Source organism: Pteropus medius, unplaced genomic scaffold, assembly GCF_902729225.1.
Source record: "Pteropus medius unplaced genomic scaffold, Ma_sr-lr_union100, whole genome shotgun sequence".
Classification (NCBI taxonomy): domain Eukaryota; kingdom Metazoa; phylum Chordata; class Mammalia; order Chiroptera; family Pteropodidae; genus Pteropus; species Pteropus medius.
This window is the reverse complement of record NW_024352947.1, coordinates 4,246,865-4,257,226: the sequence shown is the minus strand read 5'-3', so window position 1 is coordinate 4,257,226 and position 10,362 is coordinate 4,246,865. Positions and strand designations below refer to the sequence as shown.

Genomic DNA, 10,362 nt, shown 5'->3' with positions numbered 1-10,362 from the left:
GGTGAAGGAGGGATGGGGCGACGGGGCATCGGGCCACTGGGGCCCGACCCGCACAGGGCGGGAGAACCTGCGGGCCGGGCTGGCGGCGCAGAAAGGGACCCGACGCCGGCGAGGGGCTGCACGGCCCGGCCCCGCCTCTCACCGGCCGTGTCGCATTTAATCCTGCGTTTCCTCATGCGGAGCAATCCCCGTGATAGTGCCATGTCGCTGTATGTGTCTGTGTGGATTAAATGACACACTTAATGTAAATAATGCACTTAACGTAGTGCTCGACACAGAGAGAGAGGAAAGCCTCGAGCAAAGCTATTAACATGGTACAAAAATATTTCGAGTTTAAAGAGTGGGCCACTTGCAGGGGTTACGGTTTCATGGGATAATAGTTGATCTGAAAATATTAATTTCTCTGAGCAAGAAGAAAGGGAAGGGGGGCAAGGCCGCTGTCCCCGAATCTCCCCGGAGACAGGACTGTTCTGTCCTTCGCAGGAAGTCTGCCCGTGCTGCCATTCCCAAAGGGCATCCTGCCTCAGGACACGTGAAAACGCCAGAGCGTGGCGAAGCATCGCATCGTCGTCTCAAGTACGGACCCGACGACACTACGAGGTTCACGTTAGGCGCCCGGTGACGTGGCGTGAGACATCGAGGCTGGGTCCCTGGGCCTCTCCTGGGACACGACTGCCCTCTCAGTCCTGGCTGCTTCGCTCCTGACTTTTATCTGAGAATCAATTTCTGCTGCATTCGAGTCATTTTTAGTTTGAGTTTCTTTTACTCAAAGTAGAACCTAATCCTCATGGTGCAACTGTTTGTTGTTTCTTCTTTTTAAAAGTATGTCAAAATAACCTAATACCAGTGGATTCGCAAAACATAGGAAAATATAAAAAAGAAAAAAGTTACCATATCTCATATGTCTAGAAAGAACATTATTAAATAATTCAGTCTAATCAGTGCTTCAAATGACGTTGTGACGGCATATTTATTCATAAATATTCGTCTACATTCCTTGTTACCAACAGACTTGTCAAGATCAAATAACTACATTAAAAGATTGTTAAGACTTGGGGGGACAGAAAAGAGGTCTGCAAGTAATACGATAGTCTCTGTTACTCCCAATGTCAAGAAATCCCTCTCACCGAGGCTTTCTACAGAAACAGCCGGGCATCCGCCCAGCCGGACGGCCTCACGTCGTCCCAGAGTGACTCAGGGCGGTGGCGCAGGGCGGCGGCGCAGTGGCGCGGACAGCGCGGCAGCAGCGTGATGCAGTAACGAGGCGCAGCGATGCAGGCGTGTTGCGCTGAATGGATGACGCACCGTGGCCATGCGATGCTGCAGCGGTGTGGCGCAGCGAAGCGGTGTCACGACGCAGCGCCACGTGGCCGTGATGCCGTGACACGGGGCAGTGATGCAGTCACGTGTCGCGGCGATGCAGGGCGCTGACGCAGGGGTGTGGACAGTGGTGCAGTGATGTGCAGTAATGCAGGCCATAGGTGCGGCGGTGCGTGGCGGTGAGGGGCTGCTGCAGCGTGGAGGCGCAGTGATGCGGGCGGCGGCGCAGCCGTGCGGGGTGCATCGGGAAGGGATACTGAGGCTCTCTAACCGCACTTGTCTCCTTCCACTGCATCCTGCAAAAGCAAATGCGCGTTTCTCTGAAAAATAATAACAGATAACACTCCAAACTTGTACAACGTTTAGTGTCACTGCAGGAGAATTGTACCCTGAGTCCTGCCCCAGCCACTCAGGTCTCAGGTCCATTGTCCCTTTGGGATGAGAACTCAAAGAACAGGCTACTCAGCGCCTGTCTTTTCTCTCGTTTCGCTCCTCGGGGGGGCCGCTCCTTATTCCTTTCCAAGTCTGACCCCTATTGTTATCCCCAGGGGCTGCTCTGCCACGGAACCCTCACACTTCCGGCCTGGTGTCGCTGCCATCGATGGATGCTGCTGCCCTGGCAAATGCGAACCCTCTGGGGAGAAGCGCGAGGCCCTTTCCATCAGCCCCCACGGCAGCTCTGAACCACTGCGGCCCTGCGGTATTGTCTTTTATTTCTATATTGAGGCTTTTCTATTATAATGATTAAATACAATGGAAAAGAGAGAAATTCCCGGAAGAATTCTATTTCAGCTGCTACTCACTCTGTGGCGGCCGCTGTTGAGAGCGCCTTTACACACGCGCACGCGCACGCGCACGCGCACGCGCACGCGCACGCGCACGCGCACGCGCACGCGCACGCGCACGCGCACGCGCACGCGCACGCGCACGCGCACGCCCTCAGCCTGGGCCTGTGCGTTCCGCACGCAGGACCCGCCCGGGCCTCACCGCCGCTTGTGGCGGAGCCTGGCCTGAGTCTCACCTCCAGACTGTCTTCCTTCTGGCTGCTTCCTTGGGTCACTAGACAATATCTCTCTACACAAACAATTTATTTCAGAATCTGTGTCCCAAGTCTCGACTGGGAAATGGCCATTGTTCGAAGACACAAAGCCAGGCCACTTTAGTCACAGTTTGGGCTGTCTGGGACGCCAGTCTGCAGCTCTGCGGCAGGCTCCCAAGTCCACGTACTCTTTTTATTTTTTTTAAAAGTCAAGAAAGAAATAGAAAACCCTTGCACTCTGTACTCAGCGTGAAGGACCCAGGAGACCAGCGCATGGGGGCCCACGGCTGTCAGGAAACTAAACAGGATGCCTTTCTCTGCGACACTGGCACTGGTCCCCAGGAGCAGCCCGTGCTCCAGCAGTGAGGCTGTGTCACGGGGGTCAGCCAAAGTCGACAGGCTTTTATTCCCAGAATATCTGAGCCTCAAAACATAGCAGCCTTTTTGAGACAGCCTCAGACACTTGACTCTTCGCCTGCAGCTGCTCATTCCTGACTATCAAGCAACTTTCCTGCAAAAGCAGGAAGGAATTAGGCCACTAAGTTAAAACTGTGGCCCCTTTAGCGAAATGTCATAATGAAGTTTTGATCTCTGGTAATAAATTTTTTGTGAATAATCAGAAATTAGATCATATAAGTCCTATCAATATATTCTGTGTAATATACTCTTGGTATTTAAAACTGATATCGCCTTCTGGTCTGTATTTGCAAATCTGTATTCTAGAAGTTCACATCTGATGATATCTGTGTTATCATATTCTTTTCTTTTTTGAATATGAAAAGTATTTCTTGCTCTCCTCTTACAGGCTCCTCACAGTGATGGGCAGTAGGCAAGTATGACTAGATGATACGTGTGACTCAGTCTCAAGTTTCTGACCTTCCTGTTAGAATCTTGTCATTTCATTTAAGAACAACTGGTCACCGATTTTGAAGAAGTGAGTATTCTAAAGCTGGCCCACGTGGAAACGGCACCGGACACGTCTCTAAGAACTTAGGGATTGCTTTCAAGGACTCTGCCTTTTCCCAACATTAGGATTCCTCCCCAGTGGCGTGACCTCTCCCGAGACTGGGAAAGGAAACCGTCAGGTTTGTGGAACATGGACACTTACTAACGATGGCAGCCCGCCAAGATAAAGAAATGAAGGTTTCCGGCATCGTGACTGTGCTCAAGGCTCCGCTCAAACACTGACGACTGTCACAGTTATCTTTGGATAGGTGGGTTAGATTAAATTAAATTAAATATATTATTAAAATTAGTTTCACCTGTTTCTTTTGCCCTTTTTCATGTGGCTCGTAAACCATTGTCAAATGCCTACGTGACTCACCTCACATTGTCCCGGCGACATCACTCTGGACCCTCAGCAGCAAACGAGGAGGCGGGGGTGAACCCTCGAAGCTCTTTCTGAGAACCGGGCCCATCCTCAGCACAGAGAGGAAGCTGCAGAGATTCCAGAATAAAGCAAATGAAGAGGGTCATCACGAATGCAAGATGTCAGGAAGCGACACGAGAGAAGACGGCAACCAAACGAATGAAACGCAATAGAGAAAAAAGAAATCTCACTTCAAGCCGTCGGTGACCACGCCGAAATGTAGTGCGTGCAACCGTGTAGGCGCTGGAGGAGAGCCTGCTGGATTCTCTGTGGCCCGAGAGGACGGGAGGTTTCTAACTGACAGAAATTTCAGGTGAAAAACAAAACAAAAAAATGAATAATAAAAAGATTGATAAATTGACAATATAAAAAGTTTTTAAGTACTTTATTTAAGCAAGGTCAAAAGACAAACGACAAATTAGAAGAAACTATTTGCAAAATATGTAACAAGTAAGTGACTTAATATCTCCACTGTACAAATAAGGGCTTTTAAAAAGTTAAAAAAAAAAAAAACAAAGATTATAAATTTTGGAGAAAAATGGGAAACAGACTAGAACAGAGAGTTAACAAAAATTATGTAAAAATGGCCCTTGGATGTATGAAAACGTGTTTGAACTCATTCATAGGAAGAGAAACGCAAACAAAACTAAACTGAGATATCATCTCTCATCATCAGATTGGCGAAAATTCAAAATCTTGACAATACCTATTGTCGTCAGCATGAAGAGCCAGGCACGTCCCTATGCTGCTGAACGGACGACAAAACCCACGGCCTCCATGGAGGGGAGTTTGTCAACAAATTTGTCGAAAGAAACGATATACCATTTTCCCGTAGATTCTTATTTATTCCGATGCTCAGCTCTTCCAGACTGGCAGGTGGGAACTCATTCAAGACCCGGTTCTTCCTCTAAGAATTTGCACTGAAATTATGCCTCCAACAACACAAAAGTACCTGTGCAGAAGGTCGTTCACTGCAGCATTATTTGCAATTATAAAATACTAAAAACAACTTAAACGGGCAAATATTAATGAATGGTGGGAATATTCTGCAGCTGTAAAAAAGAATGAGAAATATCTACGTGAAACGATGAGTGATTTTCAGGATATACAGGATGGCACTGAAGGAATAAGAGCCGAGAGCTCTTTGATCGTATTAGGCGTGGCAGTTTAAAGGCTTTAGTATTCATGTTAAAGTCAAAGGGAAATTAAGAAAGCATAGACTTTTTTTTTTTTTAATTTAAAAAAGAAACACAGATAGAAAAACCAGAAAGTAAAGAATTGGTTAACTCGTTAGATTGGGGATAGAGAAAAAGTATTATGAACTGTGGAAGAGGGAGAGGTTCTTGTCTGCATAGATTTTTTTGCAAGTTTTGCTTTTTTGAATCATATTAATGTTCAATGTATTAAAAATAAAAAATGAAATCAACAAGAATGGGTGGAACCTTGGAAGTAGATGCATTATTTCAAATAAATAAATAACTACACTGAGTGGAAAACAATAGATCCAACCCAACAACTTTTGAATATTGATGTTTGACTGTATCTGCCCTCATCTGAAGAGGGGGAGGAAGCTGAAGACAAATTTTGGTTGGGATATTTTTTTTTTTGGAATAGTATAGGAATAACAGTTATGACATTAATTTGTATGTATTGTAGGACTAAGTGAATAAATAGATTGGTGTCCTTGGAAGTCAAGCTCTCACTGGGAAAGAAAAGAAACTACAATTATGTAACGGGATAAAGCAAGTGAGAACATTACATGACTCACAGTTCCAGGTGTGTGTGTCTATGTTCCGCGCTCTGTCCTTCGAAAGGGCCTAAAAACAAAGAGCACACCCAGGGCCCAGAAATTGGTTTCTAAATATTATTCATAGTGAAAAATGACATTGGAAAAATGACATATGGTGTTGGTGAAAGGGAGGAATAAAATGAGAATAAAATATCTTGTGCGACAACTTAAGTAAATGGTCCAAAATTAAAGGAAGTACGTCAAAAAGACACAGGAGCAAGCTTGAGGCTCTTGCTGACCAAACGTAGGGCAATTTGATTATTAAACTAAATGAGAACTTTAAGAGCATATCGTATAAAATGAAGATCTGAGTTTATAGTGATAATAAAGATAGATGATTGATAGATGGTACCTAGAAGATAGATAGATGATAGGTAGAGAGATGATTGATTGATAGATGATAGATAGATAGATAGATAGATAGATAGATAGATAGATAGATAGATGATAGATAATAGAGAGACAGATGATAGGTAGGTAGACAGATAAAGAGATAAGTAGATAGATGACGTTGAAAAGAGAAGCTTTTCCTTGCTCTAGCATATCAACTTACACAAGGAATGATGGATCAGAAGATCGCCATTTGCAGCTGTCACGGTAAAAACCGATCTAAGCTAGCATCATCAATAGGTGGTATAATGGGGGAAGTTCTGATAAAAGAAAAAGAATGTTATAAAATCTCAAAATGTTTCCTCACAATATACTTATTAATTACAGACGGGGAAGAACAATTATGTAGTGGAGAAATGGGCCAAAACCTGCCCAAATTCTCAGCGTTAACGCCTCCAGGAAGGGCCACGTGAAAACTGGGACACGAGGCCTTGAGTAAGTGACGTCCTTCATGTAGCTTTCTAGCCAAGCACAGACAAACCATTCACCATGATGGTACTTTGCGGAATCCCAAATGAGGGATGCTATTTTATTGAATTCTTCACAACTATCCATGAGAGGCAAAAACTGATGAATTTTTCTAGATTAAATGGTATGAAACAAAAATGACACCTAAATGACACCTAAACCAGGAAAAAAAGATGCTATAAAGAACATAATTGGGACAACTGATGAAACTTAAATATTGATAAAATGGAATATGGACTGTAGATTATATAAATGTATAGTATTAGTGTTAAATTTTCTGAGTTTAATAACAGAACAATGAATATGTAAGAAAATCTTCCTGTTCTTAAAAAAAAAACCACTTAAATCATGGGATAAAGTGACATGATCCATGCAACCTACTGTCAAATAGTTGAAAAAATAAAAATATGCATTTATAGACAAAGAATGAGAAAGCAAATGTGGCAAGATTTTAAAAATTAGTGAAATTGGGTACAGAGTATATGGAATGCTTTGCACTGTTCTTGCTATTTTTCCGCAAGTTTTAAATTATTTCCAGATAAAATTATTTTTAAAAATCTCTTAAACAGATTCATAGGATCAAATAACAGAGTCAAACTATGTCCATTTCCCAGATAGAACCTAGGAGTGGGCAAGATTCCAAAAACAAATGGCCAGTGAACTAGTTAGGCAGGCTCAGCTTAGCTAAATTGGGAGATTTCTGTGACCTCTCTCGAAAACAGACTCAGCACGGTCTCTTTAAGTTGGACCCACTCTCCCTCCTACCCCACAACCCCTCTTCCCCCAGATATTAGTCCCCTGAAACTTAAAACTCACCTTAGAACCCAAAACTACTCAGAGTCAAGTCAGCCATCTTGACTGGACGGGGGCCTCAAAATAAAAACCAACTTAAATATTAGAATAGAAGCATCTGAAAGAATTCCTGACTTTTTAGACTCGATGGAATATATCGTTTACACTTAACGAATAGTATCCACCTCTCACCTTGACTCTAAAAACATGTATTTTAATGACCTGACTGACTTTACTTAGATATAAACAGGACTAAAGAATTTCTCCCATCAAAGGAAGAATACGTCTGAAGTTAGATTTAATTCAGAGTTAAATCTAAAAAAATCAGTATATATCAAAGCACATCTATGCCGACCACAACTAAAAAGTGACTAAGTTCACATTTCACTTCGACGCATTTGACGCATGGAGGGACCCCCAGAAAACTTCGTGGCCCGCAGAGCGCTGCTGGCTGGACTCTCCTTCCCACAATCCAGTAGTGCCACATGCTGCCTCCTGTGAATGGAATTCCTATTTCCTCTGCCTCGTAAAGTAATCTGGATGCCACGAAACTTCCCGCGAGTGTGTCAACACCGCTCTGCCGGGCGGGCTGTGTTCACGGTCCTGGCCCAAAGGTTCCTGCCTGCTCTGCTTCCCCTCAGAAGAGGGACGCTTACCAGATGGGGGAGTTACTCCCTGCTTTTCACCCTTCAGTGAGGCTTGCAGGATGCCCTGAGGGGACACCCCGAAAGTGATTTAATGCCCTTGGCAGCACAAGAGCTTCGTCAGCTGTCACAGTAAAGCCTCTGTCCTCCCAAGGTTACACAGGTGTTAATTGCCCAATCTCCATAAAAGTCACTGTTTCCAAACTACGACCATTCTCATTATAATAGAAGAAGCTCTTTTTAGTGTTTTATAGCTTAATAAACCATTTTAATACAAAATTTTATTCCAAACGCACACTTTAGTGTTCTTATTAGAAAATAAATTGGCTAAAATCCACAGCTGGTAACTAGTAGAGAGATTCAAGCTTGCCCTTCCTGGCCCCTGTTCCGTATTTTTCCGCCCCAACATAAATTTAAACACGCGTGATGGTTAATTTTATGTGTCAACTTGACTGTGTGATGGAGTGCCCAGACATTTGGGAAAACACTGCTCTGGGGGTGTCATGAGGGTGTTTTTGGATGAGATGAATATTTAAACAGACTGAGTGAAGCAGATTGACCCCCCTAATGGAGATGGGCCTCATCCAATCCAATCAGCTGAAGATCTCAACTGAACATAAGGTTGACCTAGCCCCAGATAAGGGAGAATTTCTCCTACCCGACTGTCTTCCAGCTGGGTCATGGAGTGCCTTTGCACTCAACTGAAGCATCAGCTCCCGCTGGGTCTCTTGCTGGCCTTCGGTCTTGACCTACACCATTGACTCCTGGTCTTCAAGCCTCAGACTTGGACAGAAATGTCCACTGTCGGCTGTCTGGGGTCTCCACCCTACTATCACACCCTACAGATCTTGGGACTCGCTAGCCTCCACAAGCACATGAGCCAGTTTCTTATAATAAATCTATCTATCATCTAATTTATCCACCTGTCTATCTATCATCTATCCTTTCTCTAGATAACCTTAATATATATAGGAGCTCAGTCTGGAAAGTTTTAGTCATTTTAACAAATAAGGCTTTCTTTTTTGGAAGCTGCAAGTCCTTACCATGACCTTCCATACTCACTGACATGAGGAATCTCTAGCCTGCTGCCTCTAGCCAACGGAAGGAGGTCACTGTGCCTTATATCACATTCTGGATAATGGGCCCCACCTAGAATCAATTGTCTAGTTACCTTAGGGAAGGAAAACTTCCAATACGCTCTGGTTTTTCCTCTAATTTCTTATGTTATGCATTCATAGTAGCCCAACAGAACTCACATCTGTTGGAGGAGGTCATCAAGAGGAGGTGACCACCAGTTGACCCGAGAGCTAGACTCAGGAAATCAAAGGGTCTTCGCCCCCTCCCCTGTCCTTAGAACGTGCTTTCCACCCACTGTTCCCACCCACTGGATATGTTTCAAGGATGCAGCCTTGAGAGGGTAAGGTGTTGCGACGATCTGGATGGTGCATGTGACCGAGCTAATTAAAACTGCTACAGAAATTCCTAATATTCTGCAATACAGAAGATCTACTCATCCTGTGGCTCCCACATGAGCCTCATCTCTAAGTTCCCTTGCTTGTTGCACCTGCCGCCGGCCGCCCTGGCGTGGTCTGCCTCTTTATTTGGTCTCTCCTTGCGCCCCGTGCACAGGGGCCGGTTCGTAAACCGAAGTTACCTTGTGAATTTACTTGATTCTACACATCAATGTTCCCCTCAGAATGGGAAATGCCAGAACACCACGTGGCAGTTGAAGGAGTCGCGGAGCCTGAAAAACACAGTTTTGATGCCAACCGCCTGCACCACCAGCTCCCAGATCCTGGTAAACGTTTCTGACCCCACTTGCCCGATATGAGTGATGGTGATCAGTATCTCCTTCACAGTGTTGTGAAAATTAAGTGGAATAACTCGGGTAAGAAGCACAGTCTAGTCTATGGCCATGCCACCCTGAACAAGCGCGATCCCGTCTGATCTGGAAGCTAAGCAGGGTCGGGCTTGGTTAGTACTTGGATGGGAGACCACCTAGGAAGACCAGGTGCTGTAGACATAAAAAAAAATTCAAAATAAGTCATCATAAGCTGACAAGGTCCTTACAATCTGTGAGGTCAACCAAGGGTTGCCTCGTCTAAAAAATAATAATAATAATAAATAAATAAAAATAAAAAAAATCAAAATAAAATCAAAAAAGAAGCGTAATCTACAACAGGAACATTCATTTCTTTCTTTTCTCCGTAGTAGTTTTGGCCAAGTTTGAGGTAACTTTCTTGCTTTTCAGATGTTTATTAGTTATAATACTTTAATTAACTTTCAGATGTTTATTAGTTATAATACTTTAATTAACTTTCAGATGTTTATTAGTTATAATACTTTAATTAACTTTGAACAGCATCTCAAGTTTGAAAACTTTGAAAAAAAAGTTTGGCTAATAGATTATTTTTCCCAGTGTTACCATTTCTTGTCACATTGCTCTTCTGTATTGGATGCAAATTAGAAAGAACAACTTCGTTTTTTATTTTCTACTTGTCATTAAGAGATTTTATGTTTATTGTTCCAACATGATACAGATTTCAGTTGT

General features: G+C 43.8%; 1 pseudogene; it reads left to right on the top strand.

Annotated features, from left to right (window-relative positions):
- Positions 1–9,716: 9,716 nt before the first annotated feature.
- On the top strand, positions 9,717–9,834 carry LOC120592672 (uncharacterized; annotated as a pseudogene).
- The last annotated feature ends 528 nt before the right edge of the window (positions 9,835–10,362 follow it).